Below are 20,954 nucleotides of genomic sequence, written 5' to 3'. Positions count from 1 at the left end.
GAATAAAAATTGTTTTATAGGTACTAATATAAATTAATACCAGTATTATGTAATTATGTAGTCTATTTATATAATTCATAAAAATGCAAATATATATTATATATAATGTCATGTTAAATTAAATATATTTATTAATTACATTTATTACATTTGAAATATTTTTTTTTTTTTAGTTTAATGACAAACTTATATTTATATTTTAATTTAATTTATTAATTTGTATTTATTTTATTCGTTTTCTAAAAATTAACACCAATAATTGCATATGTATTTTTTAATTTAATAGTAATTCAACTACCATTTTCTAATATATGAACCTACCGTTTACCATTTAAAATTGCAAAGCTCATGTTAAAAGCATTAAAATTGAAATAATTGACCTCCCAACGTTGGTGGTCATTATTTCCGAAGGTCAAGCACCTCCCGTCACTCAGAGATAAAATAAATCATTTCACAAGAGTTTCAGGCAGCATTTTTTTGTGTAAAGCGGCAGGTGTGTTCATGTCAGGAGTCAGAATGAGAGAAATGAAGGAGTCGCGGGCGGATGACAGGCGGGACGGAGCGTCTGTGATTGACATCAGCTGTTATTGATCAGGGAGATCCGTAACACTGTCATCTTCCCATAATCCATTTCACTGACGTCTGGAGGAACCTCACAATCCCTGTCTAGTCTCAGGATACACACACACACACATACACACACGTTATGGCTGATCTGCTTAATCTGATCTCCAGACACACAGTATCTCACATATTCATATTTAATACACAACACTCAGCATGTGTTCATGGTTTGACCTGATGAGACCAAATTAAATTGATAAGAGGATGAGTTGCATGAAAACACGTCCCTATAAATCCCAACAGAGAAGCTTTGATTTCCTCAGAGAGTGTCTGCATTGATTACGTGACTATATTGATGGTCTTTCCTCCAGTTTCATTAGCAAATAACCAAAACCAGCATTGGATTGACTTAAACGAACCCCAAACTCAAGTGTGGGGGTAAACGCGACTCATTAGCGTTTGTTCGTTATCAGCAGGTTAATAGCGCGCCTGAGCTGATCCGGTGTGAATGTGTTTTTCTAGTGTATTTCTGGAGGAATGTGAGGAATTTGGCCGCTCGCTCGTTCCCGGTTCAGGTTTCAGCGTTTCGGAGAGATTCCCAGGTGCACCGCGGGTTGGATTTGGGAAACGGCCAGACGAGAGTCAGAGTTCAGATCAGAGCTCGTGTTGACAAAATACATATATTTGACTGTACAGTTCATATACAATCAGAATTGACACGGTTTATGAATATAAAACACATTTATTGACTTTCCTTTTGGCTGATCTGCTCTTATTTTTCTGAATTTTGCCCTTTTCAGCTTCTAGTCGATTCCTGATCGGTAAAATTACATGTTGCCTTTTGTTGAATACAAACAAAATATTTATATATTTTTATTTAATTTAATTTTCATATTTTTTCTGTTAAGAAAATTAAGCATTTACTTAAGCATTTTTTATGAATCCGTAATTATTTTCTTATATATTTAAATATTATTGTTTTATTCCATTTTCATATTTTTTTCATAAAAAGATTAACCCTTTAATTGAAAGTTGAAAGAAAATTTTTTTTTTTTTCATAAACAAAATGAAGCTGTTTATTTTTATTTTATTTTTTTATTTAGTGTATTTTTTCATAAAAACTGAAGCTTTTGTTATTTATTTATTTATTTATTTGTTGTATAGTTGTATATTGTTTGTATATATATTGGGCAGTATGTTATTTATTGTATTGTTTTTCAAGCTTGTATATATGGTGTGTATATGTTTTTATTTAATTTAATTTTTTTTTCATTAAGAAAATTAAGCATTTACTTGTTATTTGTTTTATTGTATTGTTTTATTATTTTTTAAACAGCATTATACATTTAAATGTTATTTTATTTTATTCCATTTTGATCTTTTTTCCATGAAAAATTAAGCCTTTAATTAAACGTTAAAAGAAAATGAAGCCTTTAATTGTAATTTATTTTGTTTTGATTTTTATTTTTTCATAATGAAAATTTTTATTTAATTTAATTTTAATATTTTTTTCATTAAGAAAAGCAAGCATTTACTTATTTGTTTTATTGTATTGTTTATTTTTTATTAAACAGTAATTATTTCCTTATATATCCAAATATTTGTTTTATTCATATTATTCATTTTCAATTTTTATTTTCATATTTCATGAAATTAAGCCTTTAATTAAAAGTTGAAGAAAAATGAAGCCTTTAATTGTAATGTTTTATTTTTCTTTATATTTTTGTATATTTTCTTCCTAAAGAAAATGAAGCCGTTAATTTATTTTAGTTAGTTAGTTAGTGTATTGTTAATAAAAAGTGAAGCCTTTATTTATTTGTTTGTTTGTTTGTTTGATGGTTTTATAGTTGTAAATATACAGTATGCAGTGCAGTATGTTATTTATTGTAGTGTTTTTTCCATTAATAAATTAAGCACTTATTTTATTTTATTGTTTTTTATTAAACAGTAATTATTTCTTTATATTTTCAAATATTACTTTTTTGTTCTATTTTAACATTTTTCCATAAATAAAAAAAAAAAAATCATGTTCTGTTATTTTTTTATAATTAAAAAATGTAATTATAATAAAAAAAATGTACAAAGAAAATAAAGCTTTTAATAGTTTATTTGAGTTATATATATATATATAATCTTCTTAAAGAAAATGAAGCATTTATTTGTAATTTGCATTATTTTAATTATACTTATGTTTTTTTTTTCTTGAAGAAAATTAAGCTTTCATTTCTTTGTTTTGTTTTTTAGTTATCTTTGTTTATTTTTTTCATAAAGAAAGTAAAACCTTTATTTGTTTTATTTGTATTTTTTGTGTATTTCTCAATACACAATTTATAGAATAAATAAATATTTATAGTCAAATAAATTCATTTTAAATTATTATCATTAAAATAGTTTAAATAACATGTTTTTTTTTGGCATTTCAGTAATGAGAGATGCATGAAAATTTTTATTTTGTATGCGTAATATAATGATGCGGTTATGTTAATGAGCTCTGAGTTGTGACATCATCACCATGGTGATTTCAGGTTAGTCTGTATGAGAAAGAACCAAAATCCTGTTTTGCGTGATATGATCCCATTAATAAATGAGATTTTCTAGATTACAGTGACCTAAAGAAGTGTTTAGCGTTAGCGTCTGAGGCTCGTCTCAGAATGTTGTTTAGTCAGTCGTTAGCTTTCTGCTGACTGTCTCAGGACAGAGGATGTTGAGATGATAAGATCCATTTGAAGCTAATGCCTTTGGTGGCAGAGAGGAAGTGACAAAGACACGCTGCTTTATTGCTAGCGGCTAAGTGCCCGCGCGCTTCACTCCAGAGGAAATGGCTGCTGTTTAATTCATGCGCTGATGCTACGTTGTGATTTTGTTAAGCAGAGGACGTCTGGAGCTCTCCAACAAACGCTAGTCTGATTTCATTTATAGTTAGCCATAAACCACAGACTCACCGAATTATAGGTGACTTAGCTGATATTCAGATTAAATTCAGCTCTATGTGACGAACTTACACACTTTTTAGGTTTTTAGATTATTTAGATTAGAACTTGCTGCTTTTTACTGTCTTTTGACCTGAGCCAGTTGAAACTACCTAGCAACACTCTAGTAACCACATAACAACTCTTAAAACACCTTAACAACCACCTAGCAACTGCATAGCAACTCTTAGAGTTCTTTAGCAACTACACAACAACTCCTGCATCACCTTAGCAACATCCTAGCAACTCCTTAGTAACCACCTAGCAACTTCTAAAACACCTTAACATGTAGCAACTCCCTAGGAACTACACAACAACTCCTGGATCACCTTAGCAACATCCTAGCAACTCTTTAGTAACCACCTAGCAAATTCTAGAACACCTTAACACATAGCAACTCACTAGTAACTACACAGCAGTTTTTTAAACAGCTTAACAACCACCTAGCAACTGCATTGCAACTTAGAGCTCCTTAGCAACACCCAAGCAACAGCAACTCTTAGATCACCTTAGCAATATCCTAGCAACTCCTTAGTAACCAGCTAGCAACTTTTAGAACACCTTAGCAATCCACAAGTAACTACACAGCAGCTCTTTAAACAGCTTAACAACCACCTAGCAATTTTTAGAACACATTAACAACCACCTAGCAACTGCATAGCAACTCTTACAACTCTTTAGCAACACCCAAACAACTGCACAGCAACTCCTAGATCACCTCATCCTAGCAACTTCTCAGTATCCACCTAGCAAGTTCTAGAACATCTTAACACCTAGCAACTCCCTAGTATCTACACAGCAGCTTTTTAAACAGCTAACATCCACCTAGCAACTCCATAGAAACCCTTAGAACACCTTAACAAATGCATAGCAACTCTTAGAACTCCTTAGCAACACCCAAGCAACTGCAGAGCAACTCCAAGATCACCTTTGCAACATCCTAGCACCTCCTTAGTATCCACCTAGCAACTTCTAGAACACCTTAACACCTAGCAACTCCCTAGTAACTACACAGTGGCTCTTTAAACAGCTTAACAACCACCTAGAAACTGTATAGCAACTCTTAGAACAACTTAGTAATTGCCTAATAACTGCATAGTAATTCTGCATAGCAACTCAGATCACCTAAGCAACGTCCTAGCAACTCCTAGTATTTGACTTATTTACCTGTTTATTTTATCAGTTGTAATAATTTTACTTATGTATTTTTTGTATATTTGATTTTATTATTATTTTTTTTTCATCATGTATTTATTTTTAAGTTTCTGTTGTAGGCGACATATATTAGTATATCATATTGTACTCAACCTAAATATTCTTAATTTTTAAGTTTTTTGCCTGAACGATCAGCACCAAGCTACCGAAAAGTACATCATATTGAACATTCGTTGACGTTTCTTTTCTGCGTTTCATTTCATGACCTTGTCTTGATTTTTTTGAGTCATTTTTAGGATTGTTCTCATGTCGTCTGAGCGATAGACGTCACGGCTGACGCGACAGATGTTTAATTACCGCATGGATCGTCTCGCTCTGTTTTGTGTCGCAGCTTCAGAGGGCAGATATGAAATTTGCACCTCCAGTTTTTTCGGCGTATCATTTCCTCTGATGACTTCCTCTCTTCTCCTTCTTCCCCTCGCATCTATTTGCAGATCTCTCTAGGGTTTGATTCTCTTTCAGGGCTCACTGGCTTGTCATCTTCCTCGCTGGAGATCTGAAACCTTCTGGAACCTTCCGTTTTAACGAGTCCCCATCAAAAACTAGGGAAATTGGATGGTGCAATGAATGGGAAAGCGCTCTAGCGATTCCTCAGCTTCAGAAGCCTCGTCGATGCGAAATCGCAATTATGCGATAGATAAACGCAGGTGTATGGATGCTGTAATTTCAGTCTGAAGTGTTTGTTTGACAGTCCTTGATTAAGAACTGGCCCGGTTTTTCTGTTCTTGGCGCTGCTGGTCTCCCGCTGTGCGTTCCTCTGAAAGCCAGATCTCATTCCTGCTCCCCGCTATCATTGTTTTTATCCTCAGTTCTGGAGAGCAATTACCAACATCAGAAACCCTGCTGAATACTCATGAGTCCCCACTGTATTACGCAATTGTGCTGAGAAATACGCAAAGCAGTTCTGTGGCTACAGTGCAGGTACATTCATGTACCTTACAAAACAACTTTTGACTTTTTTGCCACCTAGCAACACCCTAGTAACCACAGAGCAAATCTCCATAGCACTTTTTGGAATTCTTTAGATGAAGCAACGTCCTAGCAACAGCATAGAAACTCTTCAAACACCTAGCAACACCCTAGTAACAGCATATCAACTCTTAGAACACCTTAGCCACACATTAGCAACTGTTCAACAACTTAGCAACTCCCTTGTAACCACATATCAACTCTACAAACAGCTTAAAAACTCTTACAACTAGTGACTCTTAGAACACCTTAGTGACACCCTAGCAATTACATGGCAACTCTTAGAATACCTTAGCAACCCTGAGAAACCACAGAGCAACTCTGCATGTCAATTCGTAGAACACCGTAGAAACTCCCTAGTAACCACATAGCAAATCTTCTAATAACTTGACCAACTAATGACAATATAGAACCTCCTCAAACACCTAGCAACACCCTAGTAACACCATATAACCTTTTCAAAACCTAGCAATATCTAGTGACAGCACAGAATCTCTTCAAACACTTAGTAACACCCTAGTAAAAGCACAGAAACTCTCTGAACGCCTAGCAAAACCCTAATGACTGCACAGAAACTCTTCCAACACTTAACAAAACACCCTAGTAACAGCATATAAACTTTTCAAAACCTAGCAACACCCTAGTAACAGCATAGATTTTTTTCAAAACCTAGCAACACCCTAGTAACAGCAGAGTAACTCTTCAAACACCTAGCAATACCCTAGTAACAGCACAGAAATTTTTCAATCACCTAGTAACACCCTAGTAAGAACACAGAAATTCTTCAAACACCTAGCAACACCCTAGTAACAGCACATAAACTCTTCAAACACCTAGCAACCACATAACAACTCTTAGAACATTTAAGGAACCACTTAGCAACATGCAATTCTAGTTTTGTTTTCATCATATTACTATAATGAGCCACTAAACTGCTCAATGGCAGCATCACAAGGCAAACATGGTGTATTTTGCTTTCTGAAAAATCGTAGTGATTTCTCGGATGCGTTCTGATGGAGATGTTGTTGCATTGTTCCCTGCGGTTGTTTGCGTAAAGCAGGTGCTCGTCAGCGTCTCTGTGGTCACAGTAAATCAGCGGGCCTGTTATCGTCAGCCGTATATCTGCATATTGTCATGAGACGCCGCCCGCAGCACTGGTCTGACAGCGTAATGGATGAGATGTTGTGATACGCTTTTATTTGTGCTGCTCCGAGCCTTGACTCCATACTCACTGTGTCTCTTCTCGTTTGACAAATTTGTCCTAATTTATGGTTGTTTATAAAAGCCGTGAGGCAATCCATTCTGAGCTCCCCCCCATCAAACGGCCGGCCGTACATCAAACCCACTCCAGCGGCTTTAGCTGCTTTTAGTGTCTTCAAGCTGATCTGCGATCTCTCACGGCTCAGGCGCCTTCTAGAAGATTGCTTCAAGGTCATTCTGACCACCTGGAGGAACATTACCTTACTCTTCCAAAGCACAGGGCATCACGTTCTAACCAGGCGCCATGCAACTAGTAATATAACTAGTCGCATCAAAAGCGAAAATGTTGCGTGATGTTACACCAATCAGAACATTTGAATATCCTGTTGCACTTGGAAATTAATCACATTATGGAAGAAAATGACTTGCGAGTGTTGACTTTAATAAATGTTTTAAATGTTAACATTTCTCAATAGTTTTCTCCTAAAACTCATAGAGATAAAAATGAGTCGGATGAAATGAGTTGAAATGTTTGAGTTCTTTTAAATGCAGATTTCTGTATCCGTTGTATAACTGAGCACTTTGAGATGTCTTCTGAAATTCTAGATGACATATGTGTGAGATTTCTGGGGCCTTTTTCTCAGGGGAACCATCTAAGCAAAGATGTCATTTCAGTTGGCTATCCATTTAATTTCTTTGCTGGCTAGTAGAAACAATCTCATTTGTGACTTTTTTTTTCTTCTTCCCCATAGACGTGCAGCTTGCGTCTGTCCTTCGCTTGACCGTTCGTGTACTGTATGCGTGCGCTGCAGTTAGTAGAGGGTTTGGTTGGTCACTGTGTCGATGCTCTTTGGTGTAGATCAATAATTCCATTCATGGGGCACAAGCACAAGTGCAGGACAAAGTGCTTTTCTGATTGCTGCTGTATGACGCCCGTATCGATTCTGGGCCGGGATGTTATAGCTACACTGATCAGAAAGAATTGCAGATTGTTCCATTTGCCTGTGAGTAAGCCAAATATATTCAATTACGTCTGTGGCTTAATCATATTCTGCAGATTTTGTTAAATGGACAGGAATAAGATACAAGACAAACATCTTACCCTGATGTCAAAGCTCATTGCATGCATTCACATGATTATTTAACATCCCTGTTGTAAAAAATTGCCATACCTGCGCAAAGGGCTTTTAGAGGGTTTTGGAGAGGTCAGGTTGGAAGACCCTTTAGACCAGCCTAAACTGGTTTGCTTGTCCTTTTGCGTGTACTGATTTGCTAGTTCTAAAGGGATTTTGGAGTGACCAGGCTGGGAGACCATCTAGACTACCCTAAACTGGTTTGCTGGTGCTTCAGTCTGGTCTGATTTGGTAGGTTTAGAGGTCTTTTAGATTGATCAGACTGGGAGGCCATCTAGACTGGCCTAAACTGGTTTGCTGGTCCTGCAGCCTGGTCTGACTTGCTAGTGTTAGAGGGCTTCTGGGGCAGTCAGGCTGGAAGACCATCTATTCCAGACTAAACTGGTTTGCTGGTCATTCAATCTGATCTAATTTGCTAGTTTCAGAGAGGTTTTACAGTGATCAGGCTGGGAGACCATCTAGACCAGCCTACACTGGCTTTCTGGTCCTTCAGCCTGGTCTGATTTGCTAGTTTTAGAGGGCTTTTTGGACAATCAGGCTGGGAGACCATCTAGAACAGCCTAAACTGGTTTGTCGGTCCTTTACCCTGGTCTGACTTGCTAGTGTTAGAGGGCTTTTAAAGCATTCAGACTGGGAGACCATCTATTCCAGCCTAAACTGGTTTGCTGGTCATTCAGCCTGGTCTAATTTGCTAGTTTTAGAGGGGTTTTAGAGTAATCTGACAGGGAGACCGTCTATTCCAGTCTAAACTGGTTTACTGGTCATTCAGCCTGGTCTAATTTGCTAATTGTAGAGGGCTTTTGAAGCATTCAGACTGAGAGACCATCTATTCCAGCCTAAACTGGTTTGCTGGTCATTCAGCCTGGTCTAATTTGCTAATTTTATAGGGGTTTTAGAGTAATCTGACTGGGAGACCATCTAGACCAGCCTAAACTGCTTTGCTGGTCCTTCTGCCTTGTCTGATTTGCTACTTTTAGAATGGTTTTGGGGCAGTCAGGTTGGTAGACCAGCTGACTGATCGGCTAACAAGAATGGGAGACCATCTAGACCAGCTTTAACTGGCTAAGATCAGCAAACCAGTTTCAGGCTGGCTTAAGACATTACTTTCAGCAGGGATATAAACCTTTTTTCTGTATAAAGCAAAGGATGAAAGAAAAAAGTATCGGTGGTAGGGGACATTTTAAAAGTCACATGACTGGCCCCAGAGTCCACACACATGCTTCAGGTTACACCCCCCTCCCCCTTTTTTGTTTTAGTCCAAGGTCATTGGTGGCTTAATGCTGCTGTGAAATATGCAGGTGGTGACATCGTTACCCTTGTTGTGACAGGTTTCAGGTGCACACAACGGCGCCATCCATCAGTCAGAGCGATGGATTGGACTCAACGGTGGAGTCTCTAGACACCCGCCAAACCCCCAGTAAGACGCCCCAAGCTAAGGCCAAACCTTCACAAGCAATGCAAGCAGCGGGACGGCGCAATAAATCTTCCTCACCTTCCACTTATCGGTCCTTGCTGTGGTCAGTGTGCTTCCTGCGGTCTTAAAGGCCGATTGCACTTCGCTCTTCGCTGTGTTCTGAACGCAATAACGCCTCGAGGGGATTCATAATTCAAGCCCCATTGATTTGCGGCCGTAGATGTGCATTAGTGTGAAGGTGAAAGAAAACGGCTCCTGGTTCCTGAAAAAAAAACACCCTCTGATTTTGATCTGAACAGGGATAGGGTTTGCTCCATTGCAGTAACTCGATAAATTGAGCACCAGTGTTCTGAAAAGTAGCGAATCGCCCTGGTTACGGCTACAAACAAGTGCGGGCGTTAATGAAAGATCACACAGAACACTTTGGGACGCTTCCATATGTTGAAGTTCCTCGTCAGCAGATTTCACAGCAACACAGCTGGAGCACGAGCTCAGGGATGGTTCAGTTGCATCTATTCCCCAAGTAAAAGCGGCGTGAAGTAATTACACCATGGGTCATCATCTAATTAACAAGCTCAAACAACACAATCAGTCATCGTGGAAAAAAAATAACAAGCCTCTTGAAATTTACAGGGAGTTGGAAGCGTCAACTTGATGCGTTAAAATAACAGCTATTGGTAACTCCGTCTAGGTCTGTTGGCTTTGCCAATTGACGTTGAGTTTGCTGTTCCTGACCTCTTGTTGTGAACTTTATGGATCTGACTGACAAAACCACTGAGGCGTTTGACTCTCTTAGAGTCTTGATCCAGATTTTTTGGCGCGCAATGCGGGCACATTTGCTGCACCGCTAAACTACAAAGCACTCGACCGCTTTGACGGGGTGATGTTTGGTCTTTAAGAAGTGACCAGAGAGAGGGTCATACATCATGTTGCATTTTCGCTCTTTCGCTGTGTTGTACGAATCGAGGGTTTGATGGATAGCAGGCCTCCTGGCACTCTTGAGAGAGAGAGAGTGAGAAAGACTCAGCTATTGACAGTCTGTGCCTGTGAGAAAAAGCTCATTCTTCTCTTTCTGTGTATTGTGGAGCAGTACATCTTCTGGACGTCTTCAGGCTATATTCGAGTGTGTTCTTCACAGGGAGGTCTATAATACCTGGAGAAAGCTGTCTGTTAGCATTCCCATTCATTCAAGATATGCCAAAAGTACAATTTGACAGTCCAGACGGCAAAAGACAGGGAATGATGTAGGTCCATTTTTACAGTCTGTCAGCGGTGATACATTTACTATAATATGAGGTATTGGTTATATGTTGCTTGCAGGAATTTTAGTTAGTCAGAATGCTTGGTTACTACTTATGGAGAAAGATGCTTTATGGAACCAGATGGTGTAGTTGGAAAATGCTCCAGTATGGAATAACTAGACCATGCTAACCAGTCCAAACTTGATGCCTTGGTACTTTATAGAAATCCTTGTATCTAAACCTCCTTCGCTCGGTCTAATAAGCTAAAATTAGCAACAAAATTAGCAATTAACCAAATTTGTCTGATTTTTAAGTGGCGTTAGTAGCTCTTGTGTTTTCAAAACCAGCTAGCTGATGTTTGCCTTTTTATAAAAGGCTGGTCTGACTGTAGATGATGAGTTGCTTGACAAGCTGCAGTTTCCAAGTAGCCTTCTGTTAGCTAATGGAAAGGGGTCGGGAGTATTATTTTCCCCCTTTCTGCTGCGTTTTGATGGATGTGAAGTGTTATGTTGGATGTGAGGGGCCGGAACATTCTGCCTAGCCTCACCTGATCTCAGCACTTCATCATGAGAGCGAGAAAGATGATTTGATAAAGATAAAGGAGGTGCTATGGCAAAGTGCCTAGCATTATATTTTGCACTTAGCCTGGGGTGTACAGTTGAAGGAATCATGTTGAAAATGCATAATTATGTTTTCACAGTCCTTGTTTGACTTTAGTGTTCAGGAGTAAGACGAGCTAAGTAAAAACAGTGATGTAGCTAAACGCTAACAAGACTTTACTACTTGGATTGTGTTACTCGTTTTTGTAGAAAAACAAGTGTTAGTAACTAATACTTTTTTGTAACTAATATTCACATTTGAATCTGAATTATTTTTGGAAACATCTAATTAGCCTACTTTTGGTTAGCTTGTAGTGTAGCTATCTTCCCTGGCTCGTTTTAGCTAACATGAATCTTTTTCTCATGTGTTTCCCACTTAGCATTCTTTGTTATATTATTTAGGTAGCTGCTTCTTGTTAGCTCATTATATAGCTAGCGACTTTTTTAGACGTTTCAGGTTCCCCCTTAATTTGCATTCTTTCTAAAAGCAAATAGCTGGTTTTTGTTACCTTGTGTAGCTAACAACTTAAAAATATTTTCTAATAGCAAGTAGTTTTTGTTAGCTTATTGTTTAGCTAACTACTTGCCATTTTGAGGTTGTTTCCTGTTTAATTAGCATCCTTTCTACAAACAGGTAGCTTATTGTTTAGCTAACTTTCACCTTGTCAGCTGTTCTCCCCCTTAAACTGCACTATTTTGACTAGCATATAGCTAGTTAGCTTTTGATGTAATTAACTACTTTCCTTTTACATATTGTTTCCTTTTAACTTCTTTTGTTAGCTATTTCACATTTTCAGTTTTTCTTCTAAATATAATTGTGTGTAATTGCAAATAGTTAGCTGTTTTTCGTTAGCTTGTAGTTAGCACCTTTTAAGTTGTTTCTCTTGAAAAAATAAATTCTAATAGCATAGTTAGCAGATTTTTGTTAGCTTGAAGTTTAGCTAACTATTTCCAATTGGTCTCCCCCTAGCATTATGTCAAATAGCTACATTATAAGCTAACAAAAATCAGTTAGCTATAAGCTAAGTACCTTTACATACTGTTTCTTCTTAAGTAGCTAATAGCAAATAGTTAGCTGTTTTTGTAACTATTTCACATTTGCAGTTTTTTTTTTACTTCTAAGCATTGTTTCTAAATGCAAATTGTTAGCTGCCTTTGTTAGCTTGTAGTTAGCCCTTTTTAAGGTTGTTTCTCTCTTGAAAAACTTTTTTGTTCTAATAACGTGATTAGTAGATTTTTTTGCTAGCTTGTAGTTTAGTTAACTATTTCACCTTGTCAGCTGGTCTCCCCCTTAAACTGCACTATTTTGACTAGCATATAGCTAGTTAGCTGTTGATGTAATTAACTACTTCCCTTTTACATGTTGTTTTCTTTTAAATAGCTAATAACAAACAGCTTCTTTTGTTAGCTTGTTTAGCTATTTCACATTATCAGATTTTTTCTTCTAATTATCATTGTTTCTAATTGTAAATAGTTAGCTGTTTTTTTTTTTGTTTGTTTTTTGTTTTTTTTTGTTAGCTTGTAGTTTAGCTAACTATTTCCAATTTGTTTCCCCCTAGCATTGTCGAATAGCTTATAGCTAGCTGATTTTTGTTAGCTTTTAATGTAGCTAGTCTCCCCCTGGTTTCCCCCTTAAACTGCACTATTTTGACTAGCATATAGCTAGTTAGCTTTTGATATAATTAACTACTTCCCTTTTACATGTTGTTTTCTTTTAAATAGCTAATAACAAACAGCTTCTTTTGTTAGCTTGTTTAGCTATTTCACATTATCAGATTTTTTCTTCTAATTATCATTGTTTCTAATTGCAAATAGTTAGCTGTTTTTTTTTTTTGTTTTTTTTTTTGTTAGCTTGTAGTTTAGCTAACTATTTCCAATTTGTTTCCCCCTAGCATTGTCGAATAGCTTATAGCTAGCTGATTTTTGTTAGCTTTTAATGTAGCTAGTCTCCCCCTGGTTTCCCCCTTAAACTGCACTATTTTGACTAGCATATAGCTAGTTAGCTTTTGATATAATTAACTACTTCCCTTTTACATGTTGTTTTCTTTTAAATAGCTAATAACAAATAGCTTCTTTAACTATTTAACATTTGCAGTTTTTTACTTTTAAACAGCTTTGTTTCTAAATGCAAATTGTTAGCTGCCTTTGTTAGCTTGTAGTTAACACTTTTTAAGGTTGTTTCTCTCTTGAAAAATATTTTTTCTAATAGCATGATTAGATTTTTTTGCTAGCTTGTAGTTTAGTTAACTATTTCACCTTGTCAGCTGGTCTCCCCCTTAAACTGCACTATTTTGACTAGCATATAGCTAGTTAGCTTTTGATGTAGTTAACTACTTCCCTTTTACATGTTGTTTTCTTTTAAATAGCTAATAACAAATAATTAGCTTCTTTTGTTAGCTTGTTTAGCTAACTACTTCATATTTTCAGTTTTTACTTCTGATTATCATTGTTTCTAATTGCAAATAGCTGTTTCTTTTTTGTTAGCTTGTAGTTAGCACATTTTAGGTTGTTTCTCTCTTGAAAAAAAAACTTCTAATAGCATAGTTAGCAGATTTTTGTTAGCTTGTAATTTAGCTAACTATTTCCCCCTAGAATTGTGTCGAACAGCTTATAGCTAGCTGATTTTTGTTAGCTTTTAATGTAGCTAACTATGTAGCTTTACATAGTGTTTCTACTTAAGTAGCTAATAGCAAGTAATTAGCTGCATTTTTGTAAGCTTGTTGTTTAGCTAACTACTTCCCTTTTCAGGTTGTTTCTCTCTTAATTAGCATTCTTTCTAATAACAAATAGTTTGCTGATTTTTGTTAGCCTGTAATTTAGCTAACTATTTCACCTTGACAGGTGGTTTCTCCTTATATTGCACTGTTTTGAACAGTATATTGCTAGCTGATGTTAGTTAGCTTTTGGTGTAGCTAACCAATTCCCTTTCACATGTTGTTTCCTCTTAAACAGCCAATAACAAATTGTTAGCTACTTTTGTTAGCTTGTTGTTTAGCTAACTACTTCCCTTTTCAGGTTTTTTTTCTCTCTTTATTAGCATTCTTTTTAATTACAAATAGTTTCCTGATTTTTGTTAGCCTGTAATTTAGCTAATTCAGTTTCCCCTTAGATTGCACTGTTTCGAATAGCACACAGCTAGCTGATTTTAGTTAGCTTTTGATGTAATTAACTACTTCCCTTTTACGTTGTTTTCTCTTAAACTCTCTAATAACGTTGTTTCCTCTAATAACAGATAGCTAGCTGCTTTTGTTAGCTTGTTCAGCTAACTATTTCACATTTCCAGTTTTACTTCTAAACAGCATTGTTTCTAATTGCAAGTAGTTAGCTGCTTTTTGTTAGCTTGTAGTTAGCACTTTTTAGAAAAAAAAAACATTCTTTCTAATGGCACAGTTAACAGATTTCTGTTAGCTTGTAGTTTAGCTGACTGTTCCCCCTTTTCAGGTTGCATTGTTTCAAATAGCATACAGCTATTTTTTTATTAATTTTTATTATTTTTGTTAGCTATTAATGTAGCTAACTACTTACCTTTACATATAGTTTCTTCTTAAGTAGCTAATAGCATTTAGAAGCTTTTTGTTAGCTTGTTGTTTAGCTAACGTTTTCCCCTTTCAGGTTATTTCTAATTTAAATAGCATTCTTTCTAATAACATATTGTTAGCTGCTTTTGTTAGCTTGTAGTTGGCATGTTTTTAGATTGCTTCTCTCTTTAAAAAGCATTCTTTTTAATAGTATAGTTAGCAGTTTTGTTAGCCTGTAGTTTAGCTAACTATTTCCCCTTTTCAGGTTGCTTCCTCTAGCATGGTTTAAAATAGCACATAGCTGTTAGCTTTTACAAATTAGCCCTTTACAAATGGTTTCTTCTCCTTCTTAAATAATTCAGTGCTTTTTGTTAGCTTGTTGTTTAGATAACTCTTTTTAAATAGCGCTCTTTCTAATAACATATCGTTAGCTGCATTTGTTAGCCTGTGTAGCTAAGTACTTCACCGCTCCAAGCTGTTTGCCCCTAAAATATCATTCTTTTCTAATAGCTACAAATAGCTAGTGTTTTTTAGGTAAAAAAAAAAAGTAGCTTAGCTGCACTCTATATTAAGAGTAGTTTCTAAATTGGCAAGCAAGTTTCACTTCCCAAACACTGCATTAGTTCCACGTCTTTGTAATCCACTGAATTCCCAGAAAAGGCTGAGCAGTTCGCATGCTCGCGGTTCGCTCTGCAAGAGAGGTCATTACGTATTCCACTGCAAATCCGGTGGCTTCTGGGATCGTCTGTCTCTAAACATTTAAGATGTCCTATTCATGAAGGAGGGATATTCCTCACGCTGGCGACCAGAGTCGAGTGGGAACGGGCGTCTCGCTCCTGGTGAGAGGAGACCCTGAGTCGACCTTTCCTCAGATAATTCCCAGGGACTCCTTGGACTCCTTGCTGTCTGCTAATTAATAATTCAGAGGAAGCATTATGTGCCCTGTTCATAGAGGAGAACATTTCTTAAGATGAGCCTTCGGGCATCTTGGCCTCTGCTTTTCTGTCTGCCCTCCGTTTTTTAAAAACACATTTTTGAGAACTCTAGTCTAGTGTAAATATAGTGTAAATGTAGTGGACTGAATTTTTGTCTACTTTGTACACAGGTAGAAATCTTCTGAAGGAGCAACCTAAACTGATTTTGGATTTACAGTTAATTCCAAGATGTCAAATCAAAACAAAGTTTTATTTTGGATGCGATTAATCTCGATTAATCGATTTGACAGCATATTTATGTGTATATATACACACATAAGTTTCTTTAATATATGCTTTAATGTGATATATTCACGAATGTGTATATGTAAACAAACTTTTATTTTGGATCCAATTAATTGCAATTAATTGATTTGACAGCATATATGTCTGTGTGTGTATACACATACATTTCTTAAATATATAAATTTATTATATGTATACACAAATGTATATTATATAAACACAAACTTGTATTTTGGATGCGGTTAATCACAATTAATCGGGTATTTTTATATAAATAAAATTATGTAGAGTTATACAGTATATAAAATGGACTTATACTCTGTCTGTCATCTTATTTAAAAATACAAATTTATTGTAATTTTCGAGTTTTTTAAATAAAGCAATGGTTGTAATTTATGTTATTCGATTAATTTTATTATTTTCATTTTAAATATATAACCATAAAAATACCACAACCAGAAAATGTTAAATGTAAAATGTAACTTGTAAAATATATATATATATATAAATATATATATATATATATTTAGTATACATATATCTTTTTAGTATATATATATATATATATATATATATTTTTAAAAATGTAAATGTAAAAATAACTAAAAATAATATAAAAATATAAAATATAATTTATTATATATATTTAGTATACATATATCTTTTTAGTATATATATATATATATATTTAAAAATGTAAATGTAAAATGTAACTAAAAATAATATAAAAATATAAAATATAATTATATATATATATATATATATATATATATATATATATATATATATATATATATATATATATATATATATATATATATATATATATATATATATATAAGTTACATTTCCAATTTTTTTAATAGCATTATTTTATTTGAATGTTTTTATCTCTTATAATATTTTCTTTATTAAATATTACATTTGTTTTAATTTGATAATAATGAAATCTAATGGAAATGGACATTTCTGAGCTTCAAAAATGACAAACTTGTATTTTTCCCTCAAAACTTAAGAAAACTAGTGACTATAATCATGTGGGCTGCTTTCATTAAAGTTTTTTGGAGGGTTTTTTTTTTTTGGCATCCATTCCTATTAATTTCATTTCACGTAAAGGAACAGCTTGAACATTCTTCAAAATATCTCATTTTGCACTTTACAGAAGAAAGTCAGCCGTACGGGTTTTAGAAGTCACACAGGGTGTGTAAACAATGAGAGAAATGTCATTTTTACCGTGATTGTAGTGTATTAGATGTTAATTTGGACGAAAACAATCCACTACTAAATCCAAACACTGTAAAAACAGATTTTTCAAAGATTATTGGAGTATGTTTTACAAAAAAAAAAATACTATTTCAGGTCTTTATTTCATGTTTAATCAATGTTACTTACTATTTCTTTGCAATTATATGTTAATAAAGAAGCCTAATAATTAATTATTTCACTCTTGCGTTGACATTTTTGTGCTAAATTAAATGTTCAGTATTTTAAAAAAAATGACAGATCTCATCAAGGTCACAATCTTTCTTTCCTTCTCTGTGAACACCATCTATATTAAGACCGTGCCGTTTCAAAGAGGCTGACCTGATGATAACAAGCTAAAAGACGCTGAGAAAACCCACAGTTAGCTGCTTCAAAGACGCCTCAGATGGAGGTGAAGGATGAATGAAGAGGACGGTGTTTCTCGACACACAAAAAGGCCGCGGCGCTCTCATTAAGCGAACGAGGAGCGGATGAGAGGTCATGAGCTCGATTGTGTCTCCGTATTGACAGAATGTAATTCAGCGGCGCGAGCTGATATGTGTTCCTCCGTGACGCCAGAGCCGCTGGAATCCACGGGAGATGGATGGTTTTTGTCAAGGGTTCGCTGTCAAACACTATTTTTAAAGATGTCGACAGAGACAGACCGCAGCATTATGTTGACAAAAGATGTTTAAATGCCAAAACTGAGGTAAACAGACTGCGTTTTTTGCTGTCTGCTACTACACTGGTGTAAAAAAATGTTTTTTGTTGGATTTTAGCGATTATTTTTGTCCATATTTACATACATAACTCTAAAAATACATTATTTACACATCTTACGTTGTTTTGAAAGCTGTATGACTTTTAATTCTCTAAAACACAAAATGAGACGTTTTGAAGACTGTTCAAGCTGCACCTTTCAGTAAAATAAATAATGAAAAAGTCCAAAAAATGAACAAAATTGAGTGAGATTTTGCTTAAACCAATTTTAAAAAATCATCTTCTACTGGGGTTATTAAAATAATATTGTTTTTCTTTAAATCAAGTTTTATTTTTCTGAAACTACTCCCACTGGAAGATATTTTTCTCGTTTGAAGCATAAACAAAATGTTTGTTTTTATGTTTTTATTCAGAAAACAAGATTTATCAGCTTAATCGCTAAGTACCATTTAAATTTCTAAAGTAAAAGGACTAAAGCAGTATTTTCCCATCATCTTTATTTTGTTTAGTTCAGTTTTAGTAAATAGTCATTTAGCAGATTGATTTTGTTCAAATTAACATCTAATGCACTGCAGTCACCCTGAAAATGACATTTCTGTAAGTATTTATACAACCTGTGTTGTTTTTAAAACCTGTATGACTTACTTTCGTCTGTAAAACACAAAATGAGATGTTTTGAAGAATGTTCAAGCTGCTCTTTTCAGTAAAATGAAGATATTAAGTTTTAAAAATAAAAAAAAGGTCCAAAATTTAATGTATTTTTCTTAAACCAATAAAAAAAAAAACATCATCTAATGAGGTCATTAAAATAATATTGTTTTTAATTTGAATCAAGTTTATTTTTCCGACCCCACTGGCAGATATTTCTTGCATAAGCATAAACTACATTTTTATTTACATTTTTTTTTTATTCAGAAAACAAGATAACATTTATATTTTGAAGTAGAATGACTAAAACAGTATTTTCAAGTATCTTACACTGTATTTTTGTTCAGTTTTAGTAAATAGTCAATTAGCAGATTGTTTTTATCCAAATTAATATAAATAACCCTGAAAATAAAATGTTGATCATTATTTACAAACCGTACATGGTTTTGAAACACGTGTGACTGAATTTCTTCTGTAAAGCACAAAATGAGATGTTCAGAACAATGTTCAAGCTTCTCTTTTTATTAAAATGAAAATATTGTCTTTCAAAATTAGTGAAAGAAAGGTGAATTAGGTTTTTTTCTGAAAAAATAAACAGATAAAGGTTTAATATCTTCATCAGCAAGTAACACTGAAGTAAAAAGACATTTTACATTTTCATCTAATTCTTGCAAAACACACTCCAGTGAACTTTGTTTTATTTATAACTTTAAAAGAAATCACCTTTTATAGTGTATTTTTATTTGGTTGTAGCAAATAGTAGTCAATTACAGATGGTTTTTGTCCAAATTAACATACATAACCTTAAACATAATTTTTTTATCATTATTTACACACCTTATGTTTTGAAATCTGTATGACAATATTTCTTTAGTAAAAATACAAAATGAGACATTTCAAAGAATGTTCGAGCTGCTCTTTTTCGCTAAAATTAAGTGCTTGTTTTCTGATAAAATTATCGAAATTGAGTGGGAAAAAAAAGATGAATTAAGTTTATTTTTCTGAACCAACTGGCAGATTTTTCTTGGTTTGAGCTTAAACTTTTATTAAACTTTTGAAAGTTTTCATGGGTTTTTTTGTTTTGTTTTATTTCAATTCTGACAAAAACAACACATTTACATTTTGAAGTAAAATGACCAAAAAATGTCTCAATTACATTTATTTACACAACCCACATTGTTTTTAAAACGGTATGACTGACTTTCTTCTGTAAAGCACAAAATGAGACGTATTGAAGAATGGTCAAGCTGCTCTTTGCTAAAATGAAGATCTTGCTTTCTGGGAAAAAAAATCTAAATTGAGTGTACAAAAGAGGGTTTCTCTGAAAAAAATTATATTTTTCCCCCTTTAGAAATAAGATTACATTTGTTTAACCTTGATTTAAACAAACAGATTTTTTTTCAATTCTGAAAAAAAAAGGTTTAATATCTTCAACAGCACGTAACATTTAAATTTAAAGAGACTAACATATTATCATAATTCTTGCAAAATGTACTCCAATGATCTTTGTTTTATTAACAGCTTCAAAAAACATCTTTTGTATTATTTTTTGTTCGTATTTTTGTTTGGCTATAGCAAATAGTAGTCATTTAATAGGTTGCTTTTTATCCAAATTAACATCTAATACACTACAATCATCCTGAAAATAACATTTTTGTCATTATTTACACAACCCGTATGTAAAGCACAAAATGAGACGGTTTGAAGAATGTCCAAGCTGATCTTTTAGGAAAAATTAAGATAAAGTGTTGGTCTTTTTTTTTTTTTTTTTTTTTTTTCCAAATTCTTGCTAAATGTACTCCAGTTATCTTTTTTTTTTATTTACAGCTTCCATCTTTTATAGTGTTTTTTTGTTTGGTTGTAGCAAATAGTCATTTAGTAGATTGCTTTTATCCAAATGAATGTCTAATACACTACAGTCCTCCTGAAAATAACATTTTTGTCATTATTTACACAATTCACAGTTTTCAAAACCTATATGACTGACTTTCTTCTGTAAAACATAAAATGAGACATTTTGAAGAATGTTCAAGCTGCTCTTTTCAATAAAATGAAGAGAATATGTGTTTTCCTGAAAAAAAAAAAAAAACTGCAAAGTTGAGTGAGTTTTTGCTTAAAACAATAAAAAATATCTTCTACAGGGGTCATAAAAATAATATATATATATATATATATTTTTTTTTTTTTGTTTTGTTTTGTTTTTTTTTTGTTTTGTTTTGTTTGTTTTTTTTTTTTGTCTCCATTAGGAGATAAGCATAAACTTATCTTTTTATGTATTTTTATTCAGAAAACAAGATTGAAT

The 20,954-nt window shown here is 34.0% G+C and overlaps 1 protein-coding gene across 1 annotated transcript in view; it reads left to right on the top strand.

Moving 5' to 3' along the window:
* ptprsa (protein tyrosine phosphatase receptor type Sa) overlaps nucleotides 1-20,954 on the top strand; it is a 246,800-nt gene that overhangs the window by 16,430 nt on the left and 209,416 nt on the right. The window lies entirely within an intron of this gene.

This window comes from Labeo rohita, chromosome 22 (assembly GCF_022985175.1).
Source record: "Labeo rohita strain BAU-BD-2019 chromosome 22, IGBB_LRoh.1.0, whole genome shotgun sequence".
In the NCBI taxonomy this organism is placed as follows: Eukaryota; Metazoa; Chordata; class Actinopteri; order Cypriniformes; family Cyprinidae; genus Labeo; species Labeo rohita.
Note: the sequence above shows the minus strand (reverse complement) of the source record. Positions and strands in the feature narration are given on the sequence as shown.